We start from the raw sequence: 15,017 nt of genomic DNA, 5'->3' as shown, positions 1-15,017 counted from the left end.
GACTGAGCCACCCAGGCGCCCGGGAACCAGATTTTTTAAATGAGGTGTTTATCTGCATTTCTAAAGTGTTGTTTCAGGTGCCTGGGACTCAGCCTTGCTGGAAGGAATTCATGTTTGGGGTTCTGATCCTACCTCTGAAATTTCTAGTCTCCACTGTCACTACAAGGAGCCATAGTCTGAGTGATTGGACTCCAGACAAATCCCGTCACTTCTTTAGGTTGGAGTCCACGCCTCCAGAGCCACCAGAGAGGGTGTTGTTGCCTGGCTTCTGCTGCATGCACTGTCCCCACCTTGTGCCTTAACCCCCCTCCGTCCCCGGACCCGGTCCTGCCACGCTGCTTCCTGCGGGGCGGGGGGGGCACTCCATCTGCTCTCCTCCGGGCCCTGCCGCTCCACGCTCGCCTGGCCAGCTCTGCTCATGCTTCAGTTCTCAACTCCGACACCAGTGCTGAGAACACTTCACTGACCCCCTCTCCCTAGTTCGGGACTCAGCCCCGTCCTCCCTGAGCATCTGTGTCCACTCCACCAGGCCTGGAGGATAGCCTCCCTTCCTGTCAGTCTGCCTGCTCTGGTGGGGGAGGGAGACACCACACGGCTGTCTTACCGTTGGTGCCTCATTTTCCAGCACGTTCTTAGACATGCTAGGCAGTCAGCACATTTCTGTGGGCTGGATGAGGTAAAAGTAGGTCTTTTATTTTTTACTTTATTTATTTATTTATTTATTTTAAAGAGAGAGAAAGAGAGAGTGAGCGAGCACAAGCTGGGGAGGGGCAGAGGGAGAGGGAGAAGGAGAATCTTAAGCAGGCTCCACGCCCAGTGTGGAGCCTGACACGGGGCTCCATCTCACGACCCCGAGCTCATGACCTGAGCTGAAACCAAGAGTTGAATGCTCAACCAAGTGAGCCACCCAAGTGCCCCAAGGGTATGTCTTTTAAATTCCAAATGTTTCTAATATATTTTAATAACTGACTTTCAGACAAACCAGCCATGCAGCAAATTCTGGTATCCTAGTTGTGTGTGTGGGGGGGTGGGGTTGGTATAGATGCTACATTTTAATGTGAGCTGCATTCACAAACTCAACAATATTATGTTGCCGTGTCCTTTTGGGAAGTGAAATTCTCACTATCAGTAGGCTTCTTATATTCTTACTACTTTTCTCTCTAGTGCTCGTTTTAATATCGAAACCATCAACTGTTGCCTCTCCAGATAGAGAGACCATACTTTTATAGGTGATTCGTTGAATTGAAGTAGCAGAGTACCCTACCCTTCCTCCATAGGAACATGGGTATTTTAGAATACATTAGTTGACCCCCCTCCCCCCAAAAAAAAATTAAACCAGGAATTGTTTTATTTTTCGGGAACAAACTCTAAATTTTTTTCATATTAGCATCAGTAATTTCAGTGACCTGAAAATCATGTTAGGATCCTTCCTTGCCTGTGATTTGGGGCTCAGTTGTGCTATGCTCTGATTGAGCCTGCACTTTGAGGTTCTTTCAGCAAAATAGGAACCAGTGTCATTGTCAGTTTGGAATTGTGTCATATTTGGGACAGTTTTCCCATAGTCACGGGAGTGTTGGGAGAGACTCTTCCAGTGCAGTGCTCTTTGCCTTGGGTGGTTTTTATGAGGGGAGAGGGATGAGCACAAGGGAGCAGGGACCCCAGAACGCTCAGTATGTTCCAGGACTGCCTGAATCGAGCAGAGCAGTTGTGGGGATAGCGAGGGAAGCCACTTACTTCTTTCCCAGCCGTGGAACTTTCCAGGTAATTGTCAGACATTGTGGAAGACAGGATTAATATTCTCACCTAGTTAACACTGGTTTGTTACTGTTTGTGGACCCCGTTGATCCTCTAAGCTAGCATGGCATGATGATTTCATAATGAAAGTGGGATTTTTTTTTTTTTGCCTTTGAAATTTTTAAAGGAATAAAGCTCGAATTTCAAATGTCTCCAAAAGTCAGTTTTACTTTTTTTTTTTTTTTAAGATTTTATTTATTTATTTGAGAGAGAGAGAATGAGAGACAGAGAGCAGGAGAGGGAGGAGGGTCAGAGGGAGAAGCAGACTCCCCGCTGAGCAGGGAGCCTGATGTGGGACTCGATCCCGGGACTCTAGGATCATGACCTGAGCCGAAGGCAGTCGCTTAACCAACTGAGCCACCCAGGCGCCCCAGTTTTTACTTTTTTTGATGAGCATATTGATTGGAAGAAAATGGTCATTTCGCCACAGAGACACTAATTCTAAGGCTACCTGAAAGTCAACCCATAGTGTCTCCCCTAGCCCGACTTCATGAAAAGTTAATTTAGACAGTTTATATGAAAGTCAGGGTTCTGAAAACCCCTACTGTCAGAGGGAGCACAAAAGATGACTTTGCAGACCTCAAGCCCAGTTAGGGCTGGATGGAATGAGATTAGTGCGCTGGGAGAAAGTGTCCAGTCCCCAAGCCTTCTGTCCTTTGTGAGGAAGGTGACAGCTGAAAATGAGTCCAGATCCGGCCAGCGACAGCAGTAGCTGAGTGGTGGGCCACCGACCTTCGCATGTCCTTGCTCCTCGTCCACTTCACAGGGGGCTTGGGGGGCTGGAGGGAGCTCGGCTCAGGTTGAAACTTTTTGCTAGACCTTTAACTGTGGTTAGGGACTCAGACGTTGACATTTTTCTCCTTTATGGTTTTTGTTTGTTTGTTTGGTTTTTAGCCAGTTGATTAGAGTAAGACCGTCGCTGCCCCCATGGCTTTGTGCTCTTTGGACTGGAAATTACATGAGGTGGGAGTAAGTATTTTTTGCATGAATGAAAAGGGAATAGTTGACAAGAGAGACATGGAGGCCCAGCTCTACCCTCCCTCGCCAGTGGACCACTGATCAGGGCAGCCGAAGGTTGGAAATGAGGTGATGCCTGCAAAGGGCGCTGTAATTGCTCAGGAGGAACCAGCTCTGATCACGTTAGCCATTCCTGATCTCCGGTATGAGAGCCTTCACTAGAGTTCAGGAAGAGTCTTCTCTGACTTGTCCGCACATGAGAATCATGGGGGGAACATTTGAAAAATGATGCATGCCCGGGCCCCATCCCAGAGGTTCTGATTTAATCCAAGGGAAGGGGCCTGGGTGCCCGGACTTCCTGAAGGCTCTTCAGGTGATTGTAACACGAGGCCGTGGCCAAGACCACCTGTACCTGTTCTGGGTCGAAGCCATCACCTAGAATCAGGACAGCCTGGGGGAGCTCGGGGGCTTCCCCTTTGAGCTTTTGGGGTTATTGACACTCTTTCTGATTTCCAGGACTTGGAATTTTTAGACAAGTTAAATGGTTTTAGAATCAGGAGAGATTCTGACCAGATCTCAGAAAAAGCCTATTAAATTTGGGAGACTCAGGCCATTTAGTGTGGTTGGCTTGGGAGAGGCTTTAGTGAACACTGGAGCCTACTAATGTTCCTAAAACCTTAAAGGGAATGCTTACAACGAGACTGGAGAAAGAACTGAATGGCTCTCTTTAGTGCTGGGCCAGCCAAGGTGTTTCTCCCAGAGAGAGAATGAAGATGGAATTTTCTGGAACAAAATTATACGGTCACAGTTGCTCCAGACAGAGCTATTGGAATGGATGATTGGGGCATAAAGTGAGGTTATGAAGAATCCCTGCCAGGGCCCCTCTGGGTGTTAGCCAGTGTCTCCCTTGATGTTTCATCTTTGGCACGAGCCCCTCTGACTCAACTTCTCCTTGTGTTTTTACTCTCTTCCCAGGACCAGCTGCTCACTTTCATTCACTGCCCCTTCTCCCCCATCACGGGCCTTAACCACTTCGTAGCTCTAGCCACATTTTCCTTTCCCCTCTCCTTTAGTTCCTGTTTTATATTTGTGTTTTCTGTTATCAGGTGGAATTGGAGTCATGCCCTACAAGTCTGTTTTAGCCAGGAGGGGTGATGGAATGAGGCCACTGAAAGATTGGAGGGGGGAGGGGCTTTAAGAAGTATCGGGGCTGGGACCAGTCTCCTGGGAGACACAGGAGGCTAGAGGGTCAGAGCTCCGGCCCCTGGGAGCAGCTGAGTGGAGCTGTGTGAGGGGCCTGAGCTTGCCTGTGTGGGTTAGCATTGACCATCCAGAAGAGCCAGCCTGGGCCTGCCCAGGCAGGGTCTCTGCTCTTGGTGTATCCACAGAGAATAAACATCCCTTAGGCCAGGTGGTCCACTGCTTGCCTGCTACAAGTCAACTTTTCTAAAGATCTTCATCATAGCTCTGTGAATATTGCTTATTTCACAAGAGGATTTTTTTTTTTAATGGGATATCTTTATTTTGTTCTCTGTGTTGCTGAGAATCTCTATCTTTTCATTTTATTTTGACAACTTGTTGGAAAATTCTTGCCACTTTGCTAACTTTCAAGATGCCTAGCAACGTTTTATAGATATTTTGGAACGTTTTTTCTCTAATCATTTTAGCGAAACCATAATAAATCATTTTATGAAAAGCACCCTAGAGACAGTAAATCTTTCCCGAGAGTTGTTTCAGAATGCCTTATTCTACAGAGCTACATATACTTTTTTTTTTTTTTTTTATTTTTATGTAATGTAGTCTTTATGTTGGGTCTTAAAAGGAACACCTCTAGTTAATAGCCCACTTAACGTTCAGGAATATCCGGAAAAGTGGGTTAGTGTTGGCGCATAGGCTGAATGCATGCAGCCTGTGGGGTCGGTGGGGCTGACTGGGGCTGGCTCCTTGCCTCCAGCCCCTGTCTCTGGACACAGCAAGGACACTGTAAACAGGGCCCATTAAGCCAGTGAACATTTCTTGACTGTTAGGCAGGAGTTGGACCAGATAATTTAACATTTTGAAGGCATCTTGGTGGGGGAGTAGAGTATTTGACTTAGAACTCTCAGAGGAAATAGCTTCTTGTTTTTCTCTCGAATGTTGTTTTGTGTTTGTTAGGAAGTGTTTTTTAGGAAACGTAATAATTTATGCAGCCCCTGAAAAGACGTTCTTTGGATTCATTTTGCAGCTGGTTCTGAGTCTCCTAAAGAGTTTGGATTTACCTGCCTATGTCCAAGCCCTCAGTTGGGCTTCTTTCCTATGAGAATCTCTTGTGGGGAAGGGGCTAACCTTCTTCATTACTTACAAAGAATTTGCCCCCCTTCCGTTTTTCGAGTTGTGCAACAGAAAAGAATGCACAATGTAGGATTTAAGGAGAGAAAAGCCATTTTCACTCCAGGGTTCTTTCTTGCATGGTGAACATATAGAAAGGATACACCAAAGTTTGAAATATTAGTGTTCCTTTCTATTTGATAGTAAGAAATTAGTCTTGTTGCTAGTTTTCTAAGGTCTTTAAGGAAGGTTCTGAAAAATATATATATATTTTTAATTCTAGAAAGCTTCGCAGTTTACCAAGTTTTTGGTTAAGAGTCAACATGCCTTTCTTGGATGATTCAGGAAGTTCTTCTTGGTCCTTCTAAAGCCTTCAGGCCACCAGTGGATAGACAGCTTGATAAATCAGCTCTTGTTTGATTTTCACATATAAACCAGAAGTTATTTTGATTCCATACTAGCAGTCATAATTTATAATAGAACATGACTCTTTTTTTTTTTTTTCAGACGTCAACATTTTAGGTGGCCACAAACGTATCCCGAAATGAAGAACCTTTAAAAAAATACGTGGCAGGTGGTCCCATTCAGCTCTACCAGTTTAGATGTGTTTACCTCCAGAGATGGAGCGAAAGTAATTGTATCTGGCAGATTGCAGAGTAAAACTGTCGTCACTGCTAATTATTCAGTGACTCCTATCTCTGCTGCTTCCCATTTTAATTCAGACAGTAAGTGTCTGCAAATGTCTGTGCTAAATATTCCTTTTGCTTTCAGACAGCCTCTGAGAGCGTGTGTGTGTGTGTGTGTGTCTGAGAATTGATAATTTTGCATTCTTCTTTTCCTTCCCTTTCTCTGGTGGTTTATTTTCAGTGGAAGACTACTGGAAATAGTTAATCTTTTCCCCTGATCCTGGTGGCCCGTGTCGCCAGCGAGGAGCAGGAAAGAAGGGATGGGCTCGGTGCGTGGAGTCAGGAGGACTGTCCCACCGGAGACGCCCATGGGCGTGGCCCTGGTGCAAGTGGTGCCATTTCTACTGGGTTTTTAATTTTCTTAAAGTGAGAGGCTTAGCATATTCTAGTAAATTTAAAGATTGAAATGTGAGAAATGACTTTAGTTCCTCCTGTGCAAAGATCAGTGGGATGTGTAGCCCTGTCCCCTCAGCTGTTTAGGAGAAAGGATGCCTGTTCCCCGGCCGCTTGGTGAGGAGTTGTTTGGCACAAGGCCCCTCATTTCCAGAAGGCGCCCTATCTTTCTGACTCTCCTAGCCTCTATCTTATTGTGGCCTCATGAGGGAGACCAGAAAGCCACGTCAGTGGGTAAACTGCATCAGGAGGCCAACAGGGAGAGCTTCAAGACAGAAACAAGAACAGAGGCAAAGGTGCTAGACAGTCCAGCAGTTCCAGGTTAAAGGTGAAGCCAATCTCTGCCTGAAGACACAACTGGCCACACGCATCCCAGCATCCTGGCAAGGGGCAGCTGGCCTGGGAGGGTCTGCCCGGCAGGCCCCTCGCACCCCCCGCTGTCCTGTCTGGTCCGCTCGGAGCGCTGGGTGCCACCCCCCACCCGGCCCCTACCTGGCCCGCCTGCTCCCCTGCACCCTGGGCAGACCTGGGGGACAGTCCGCACAACCCTGCTTATAGTCCACATGTTACAGGATTGATTCCAGTCCCCTGCTGACCCATGTGGAACATTTCCCTACTCATTTTTTTTTAAAACCCCTCCCTGAAATATAAACCGTTGATTTATTTTCCAGTCTGGTCAGGGAGGTAGAGAATCCCAAGTGAAACATTTGTGTAATAGGCAGAGTTACTCATTTTTGTTTCACTTAAGTCTCTGCATTCACATACACTTGACTGTGTTCTCATGATTCCCATTTGGGGTGATGCCTTCATGGGTGCGGAGGGGGCAGAGGCATGGGGAACACTCTGCCATTCTCCCCCGAACCCCAACCCACACCTCTAGACGAGCCGTGTTCTGACTTTCCAGCTTTTCCTTTAAGCAGACCTTCACTTACTCAAGGTTTAGTACCTTTTGTTTGTTCCAAACTGTATGACAAAGCACAGACCTCCCTGTTGGTGTTATCTGTGTTTTCGTTGATGAATTTCAGTTCTCTCCTTAAAGGATTGCTTCTCTATCCCAGTTTCCTTTGTCTCGTGCACATTAATGAATTTGCTGTTTGATGTGGTGATTTTGGTCTGCTGTGAGTTGGAAGATCTCACTGTCTTTCAGCGCAGGGCCAATTTTTCCATTTTGTGCAGGTTTGGGTATAGGAGGAAGGTGGGACTGGTTCCCCCTTCCTGGCATGTCCTGTGGGTGGGGTCCTGTGCTCTGTGCTCCAGGGGGGTGAGGCTGGGGTCCAAAGTCACATCTGATACCAAGTCCACAGTGTTTTTTTCTCTGTATCTTCCTCTTTCCAGAAAAGAAGGTATATAAACTCAAAATTTCTTTCTTCCTCCAGCAGCCTTGTTAATGTCAGTGCTATGGCTGAGTTAAATTTCTTTCTTCTCTTTCTCATTCTTCTGTATTTACACTTTGGCTTAATTGGTTTGCTTCTTGAAAATAGAGACTTCTTGAATCTCACTGCTCAGATCGGTGATACCCGCATTTTAGAGCAACCAAGAAAAGTCATAATGGATATTCTTGAAATGAATTCTGGAGGCTTTAAATACCCTGCCTGGTAGCCCCTCCCTTTCCTGCCCCACGCCTGAGACAGAGGGGAGAGTGTGTGGGAATGGGGAGATGAGGACGATGGCCTATCCCATGCCTGGTCTCCTGAGGTGTCTAGGTGTCTTGTTTCCCTGGTGGGGAAGAGGATGGGAGAGATGGAATTCCAAGCCAGGGGACAGGGTTGCACGTACATTCAGGTGGGCTGTGGAGGCCCAACAGAGGAAGCCTTTGCTTGAGACAGAGATGAGCTCTCTGTTTTGCTGTGGCATCTAAATCCTAGAGTGGGTGATGTAGGAGTTGCTGCAGGGGTGTCCATTTAGCTGTGCACCTATTATTTTGGGAATTAGACCTTATTTTTTCTTCTCCTAGATTTCCATGCTTTCCCATAAATAATGAGAATATTTTGTTTTTTATTTTTCTTTGTATGGTCAAGCATGCCACTCTTATGAATTAAGAGTATAGACATGAATGTGCTTATCAGTCTCCGCCTGGGGTCAGCACAACTGATTTATTCCAAGATTCATATAGTGAAGTTGCTGAATTGACAGAGAATTGAGGGAAGATCTAAGTGAAAAGCATCAAAGTCTGTAATCCGGGGAAAAATAGGTCTTTGTCCATTTAAGTTTCTGACAACTGGGCTGTTTGTAAGTTATGCCAAGGATATTTTTAGAATTCAGGATCTCATCTTAAGGCTTCCAATTAATTTGATTCCCCAACAGACTTTAAAGGGTACAAGAAACAGTGAGACGGGAAAAAGAGATAATTTCTGTAGAGATAAGCCCAACTGAATCTTACTATGGTAATTAATTGGCAGAAAATCAATAATTCAGTGGGAAGTCTCTCAGCCAATGGTGGCAAAAGACAATGCAGTGGATGTTAGTGAATTTGGGAGAATGTACAAGTGTCAGTGAGCTAATTGGGTGAATTTACACACAGTGTTACTGTAGCGTCACACAAGACTAGTCATTTGGGAAATTTATAGGAGATTAATGGAGATCCAAATGTGTAAATACTTTAACCATTTGTCCTTAAAGAGAAACCTCCATAAATGTATATTTGGCTTAATGAGTGAAGATGGACCTGCTTTTTGCATTGTCATCTGATGATTAAGAAATGTTAGCTTACTTGCTTTATTTCTCAAATCTGTTTCCCCGTGGGAGTTGCCGTCTAAATGTTCCTTTTTAAGATAGTGGTTCTTGAGTGTTGTAGTCTCGGGACTTTTGTACACTCTTAAAACTTATTGAGGACTCCAGAGAGCTTTGTTTATGTGGTTATATCTAGTGATGTTTATTATATTAAAAATAAAAACCGGGCGCCTGGGTGGCTCAGTTGGTTGAGCGACTGCCTTCAGCTCAGGTCATGATCCTGGAGTCCCGGGATCGAGTCCCGCATCGGGCTCCCTGCTCAGCAGAGAGTCTGCTTCTCCCTCTGAGCCTCCCCCCCGCTCTCATGCTCTCTCTTATCCTCTCTCTCTCACATAAGTAAATAAAATCTTTAAAAAAAATAAGTAAATAAAAAATAAAAACCAAGAGAGTTAAAAAAATTATTAAATTAAAAATAACGAATTCGTGTTAATATAAACACTATTTTTATCAAAAGTTACCATTTTCCAAACCCAAAGAAACCTTATTAGGAAGTATTTTGGTTTTTTTGTTGTTGTTGTTTTGTTTTAAACATTTTATTTATTTATTTGAGATAGAGCGAGTGAGAGAGAGAGAGCAGAGTGTGGGGGAGGGGCAGAGGGAAAGGGAGAAGCAGGCCCCCTGCTGAGCTGGGAGCCCCATGCAGGACTCCATCCCAGGACCCTGAGATCATGACCTGAGCCTGAGGCATAGTTTTAACCAACTGAGCCACCCAGGTGCCCCTAAGAAGTGTTTTGTAATTTTTTATACCTTTATATAAAACTGCCTTTAATATCTGGCATAATGGAAGACAGCTGGGTTCTCATCTTTGCATCTGCATCCATTCTGATGTGATACGTTGTTCCGGTTGCCACGTATGATGAAAATCCACATATGATGAAAATCCAGCCTCCCACAGATATGTGGGTGGGAAAAGAGTGGGAACGGGAGTGTTTTAATTTGTTTTTAGCTCTTTGTGGATCTTCTTCTTTGATACTATGGCTAACAAACAAGTGGTGGTTTCTTAAAGGTTGGTTGAGATGTGGATTCTGAAACCATACAGATGAACTTCTAAAATTCCATTCTGTGTATGGTTTTAAAGATCCTGCATCAATCATTTGGAACATCTCCCCAAGTGTTGTTACATTTTATCTTGCAATTAAAAAAAAAATCACGTCACCAATTATAGAAGAACCTTTCAATGTAGGGAAGTTGTCACCTTCACGGTGCACAGGGGTGTACACGTTTTCAGAAAGTCTACGCTTTGCACAGAAGCTGGACTCTCATCCGTGTGTCAGCTGCTTTCCTTGAAAGCGGGCCCATGGTGTCCCTTTCCTGGAAAGCGTCTAGCACACAGCCGTGTCCGGAGAGCTGGACTGTGTGTATCACTCTCTGAAGTACCAGGCCATGTTTTGTGAACAAAGCGGCTTGTGCACCTCATACCCTGTGTTAGGGGTGCTTTCCCAGGCAATACATGCAGCAGCGGGGGCTCTGCGTGCTCCCCATTCCGTCCCACGGGGCGGCAGAGAGTACGTGCTCGAGGCCCCAGATTTAATACAATTCGTTACTTTTGCTTCTTCATCCAGGACATTAACAGAAACCATCTTATCTACCTATCTTTAGTTTTTATTATTTTATTTATCTACTTATTTAACTGCCGTGTGTGGCACAATTCCTGCCTTGCTTTGCCCTAAGGCCCAGGCAGTTTTACACATTGTCGCATTTCTACGACTGACACAGTTCAACAGGCAGATGGGGTCTTCGGATTATTATGAACGTAGTCTGACCTCCCAGATGCAGCTGAAGAGCCTCAGGGACTAGAGGGGCTCCACGGTTCACACGTCTGAGAACCATTGCTTTCAGACGGATGGGGAAGGTGCTTAGGGAAACAGGAGCTAGACTTGGTTTGTGCGGATGGTACAGAAATGGACCCCAGACATGGGGCAGGCCAGAGGTCAAGTGAATTACCGGAGCATGGAACTTTCGTTGGGGGGTGGGGTGGGTGTTAGCTCCTGTGTCCTGAATGTCTACATCCGTGCCTGGGATGTGACGCAAGAAATCTGTGTTGTAGTTTGAATGCATAGATCAAGAGTCATGGGCTTACCAATTCAGTGGGTTTTTAAAAAAATCACGTTCTTCAAGTTTTCCTTGTATTATGAAGGTAATTAAAAAGGTGTGGGATGTGGCTGCCCGGCCCCTCCCATCCTGCGCTGCACAGTGGATGCTCTGGCCACTGTCCTTGTCCTTAGCTGCCCTGGCCCTTGTGGGGCTGTCTCCCGTTCCGTGGAGGTCCCTGTCCCCCGCTGTGCAGAACACTCCAGCAATCAGAACTGCAAGTCGATGTCAGCTTAAGAAAGCCCATGTTTTCCATAATTACATGTCAGGTGACAAGGGCCGCATGGAGTCGGTTGTGAAATGGATCCGCTGTTGATGAGAGCGTGTCATTCACTCCAGTTGTCATGCTTTGCATCATGACAAGGTGGTTCGGCAGTTTATTTTGTTTTGTACGTATGAAGCATCCCATGTGAGTTCTTCTTCGGGTGGCTCCAGAAGAGAAAGGTTTTTGTGCCTGGAGGGACACCTTGTCATTGCTGCTGGTGCTTTTCTTTCTTCTTCCTGAGCAGAAATTTATCTGGGGGATAGTGAGGACGGATTTATACTTTGTGGGTGAGAACGGCTGCCTTCGTTTTTGTTTTTGTTTTTAGAAATTAAGTCGTTCACGTTAGTTGGGGACTTGTGCATGGATACTTTGCCCCGTTTTATTTTTCTCTTGAGTTTTCTGATTTTGTGGAATGGGACGAGGGACTCTCCAGTGAACGTGGACTCCCCGGGCTGGAGTGAGTCCCTTAGAGCCTGTTGAGAACAGTTGAGGTTTCCTTCAATTGCTCTTCGCATTAGGAATCCCCAGTTATAGAGGCATTGTGGAGCCGATGTGCTGGTCTGGGTAAAATGAAAATGTCTGATAAAATATTAATAAATACCTTATTGGACGTCTGCTCCCGAAGATGTAGATGAGAGGAGCCTAGACGTTCTGTTTTATGACTGTCTTTTTAATTGACTTCACTATGATCAGATAGACCAGTGGGATCATTGAGAAGATATCAAAGGGCGGTGTGGGCAGAGCTGTAGCAAAACCCGCTGTCCCAGCCCCGCCCCCACACGCAGCAAACACACAAGGTCTTGAGGAGGAGCCCAGGCTTGGTGTTTTGCTTTCATGTGGGATTTTTCTGGAATAGCCGATGAAGCCAAGCTAAGTAAATATTATCGCCTTTTTATGTTGGCCTTTTGTTTCAAAATACCATTCCAACTCTGTTCTCTAGCTTTCTTTTTATTGCTGATATTATTTTTACCGATCAGAGGTACCACCTTTCTAGTCTTGCTCATCACACTTTCCTTACTTTGGAGCCTGTGAAATCTTTCATTCAGTTCAAGAGGCATTTATGGAGTGTTTGCAAGTCAGGAGCAGTATTATTACCAACCTGCATCTTTGTTTTTTGTCGTTTCTAGAAGCCCTGAGATTTGCATGTTCAGTATCAGCACGCCTTCGCTGCCTCTTCACTCTGCCTTTTCCCTCTTAGGTTATTCAGATTAAGAGAACTTTGTGATGGAGAAAAACTATTCCAGACGGACTTTCTTCCTCCTTTGTTCTCTTTGTGCTGTTTCACTGCTGTCCTTCTTTACCCTTCTGTGTGTGCCCACAGCTGCAGGTGCCAAACTGTGGGCCCCTTCTTGGGGGTAGGAAGATTTGGGAGGGCGAGAGAGATCGGAAGGAAGGGGGAGGAAGAGAGAGGACATTAGAGGAGATTCTTCTTCTTTGGCCGGTTTCTGTTTTTGCAGAGTTCCTAACCTTTGGCCCGTCTCATTCTTACCCCCGACTTAGAGACTGTACCTCTTCATGTGTGCTTGTATGACGAGGCCCACGTTTTTCTGTGGTGGCCGGATGACCACTGCCAGAGATGAGGTTGTAAAATACCTTCTTTCACTGGGGTTAAAGGGGGACTCAGCTAGAAAATAAGCAGTAGCCTCTATACTGGGATACTGATTTTATTTTTAGGACTGTCACCTAAAGGTCTAATATATTGGTACCGAGAAAACTGATGGAACCCATGTTTTCTTGAATATGGCTGATAACCTAAATGGATGGGTAAAGGTTATTCTCTTATTACACTTCACATGGCCTCCTTGTAATTTTTCCCTACACTGTGTATCAGTTACAGAAGTTAGCTTTGCCTTTTTTTTCTTTTTAATTTTTTTATTATTTTATTTTTTTAGCGAGAGTGAGAGAGAGAGAGAGAGCACAATCACGGGAGGGGCAGAGGGAGAGAGAGAATCTCAAGCAGACTCCATGCCCAGTGTGGAGCCCGACACGGGACTTGATCTCACAACCCTGAGATCATGACCCAGGCCAAAATCAAGAGTCAGAAGCTTAACCGACTGAGCAACCCAGGCGCCCCATCTTTGCCTTTTCTACATTGATGTATATAAAAGAAAGACCTATGTCTCAGTTGAGTAGATACATAATTGTTCAAAATCTGAAGAAAGTGAAATAATGGGGCATAAATGAAATGCGCCCTTACTTCTTAGTAAATGGTTGATACATATCAGCTGAGATACTCCTCCCCCTCCCCCCGCATCCCAAAGGTGACAGCATAGTTATTATGTAACTTTGCACCGTCAGATTTCTTTCTCCTGTTCTGGATGTGGTCAAGCGTACAGCAGACAAAAACATTTTCCCTTTCTCATTTTTCTTCTGTCTGGTTTACCCAGCCTGTCATAGATTTTCATCTTGCACTTTGTGTAAGTGATATTTAAGGATGACTCAAGAAATGCATCTGGTCATGGGCTCTATCCCTTTCAGTGTCAGAAAACAGAGATGGCACTGCTAGCAAGGTTCTTAGTCAGGGCATTTTACCTTTTATGGACACCAGTAGGCATCTGTGTGAATTTAGACTTCTGAAGTTTATTATGGTTACTATGAGCAGCTACCCTGAAAATAGGGAATCTACTTAAATTTCTGAAGTATGTTTTAAAGTTTCTTTTCTTGATTGACTTAATGAACACTATTTCAGGTGTATAGTAGAGGATCCCCCAGGCTTAAAATGGCCTTATAACATCGTTACGTCAGAACTTTGTTCAACCTGTAGAGAGCGTGGGATACCACGGGTTTCCGAGTGCACTCCATTGGATCATGGGTGCTCCTAAGGTTGGATCAGCCTTCAGCTCTTAAGATAACAAACCACCACATTAAGGAATGATACTTTCTTGCTCGTTAAGCTTTGCTTGTCTCCATGCAGATAATTAAAGCAGGCTAGTGAATGGAAGGACACGTATCAACTGCGTGTGCCAAGTTCAACATCCTTTTTTTTTTTTCCCCAGGTAGGTGTGCTTGTGGTGATGCACGTGACTCCACCAGGCACATCGTTCTGCTAATAAAAATGTTCCCGGGGCGCCTGGGTGGTTCAGTTGGTTAAGCGACTACCTTTGGCTCAGGTCATGATCCTGGAGTCCCAGGATCGAGTCCCGCATCGGGCTCCCTGCTCGGCAGGGAGTCTGCTTCTCCCTCTGATCCTCCTCCCTCTCATGCTCTCTGTCTCTCATTCTCTCTGTCTCAAATAAATAAATAAAATCTTTAAAAAAAAAAATGTTCCCGGTTCTCATGCTAAAATTATATCATTATTCATCATGTGTTACACTGTGGGTAGAGGAGGGGGTGTTCACTGAACAATATCATGACTTTTTGCTGCTCTACCCTCCACTGAAGCGAGTCTGAAAACCACTGGGTGTGTGAGCAAGTGTGGCAGGGCAAAAGGCTCTGGAAGAGGCGACTGGACAGACCTCCAGTGCTTGGTTGCCTTGGTTTCGAGTTTGGACTTTGTGGTCACTGAGGAGTAGTTAAAGCTTTCTAGCTCAATTTAGCAAGGGCATACTGGTTCCCAGGAGTCCTTCTTATTTATCTTGTTTGTGGGAAATACTGAAAGAGCCCAGAGTGTTTCCTCCGCCACATCAAGGACATCTCAACAGTCATGGAAATTTAGTTACTCTTAGAAGTTCAAGAAAAAAATAATGTAATAAATTTATGGAAAAGGGCTGCAGACTTGGAATTGTGACATCATCACCAGCCGTTGTTTTCGAATATGAGAAGCTTGCCTGCTTAGGATGATGCATTTCACCAAC

General features: G+C 45.2%; 1 protein-coding gene across 3 annotated transcripts in view; it reads left to right on the top strand.

Moving 5' to 3' along the window:
* Positions 1 to 15,017, top strand: part of SIPA1L2 (signal induced proliferation associated 1 like 2) — a 213,774-nt gene that overhangs the window by 27,777 nt on the left and 170,980 nt on the right. For 2 of the 3 annotated variants that reach the window (XM_035008467.1, XM_035008464.1), the window contains exon 2: positions 5,566 to 5,783. The exons of the other annotated variant lie outside the window; for it this stretch is intronic. The gene's annotated coding sequence lies outside the window, so the exon portion shown is untranslated. The remainder of the gene's footprint in view (positions 1 to 5,565; positions 5,784 to 15,017) is intronic. 3 annotated transcript variants of the gene reach the window in all.

Source organism: Mirounga leonina, unplaced genomic scaffold (assembly GCF_011800145.1).
Source record: "Mirounga leonina isolate KUSES-001 unplaced genomic scaffold, KU_Mleo_1.0 Mir_152, whole genome shotgun sequence".
Taxonomy (NCBI): Eukaryota; Metazoa; Chordata; class Mammalia; order Carnivora; family Phocidae; genus Mirounga; species Mirounga leonina.
The sequence above is the reverse complement of the archived record's forward strand: the minus strand, read 5'-3'. Positions and strand labels throughout refer to the sequence as shown.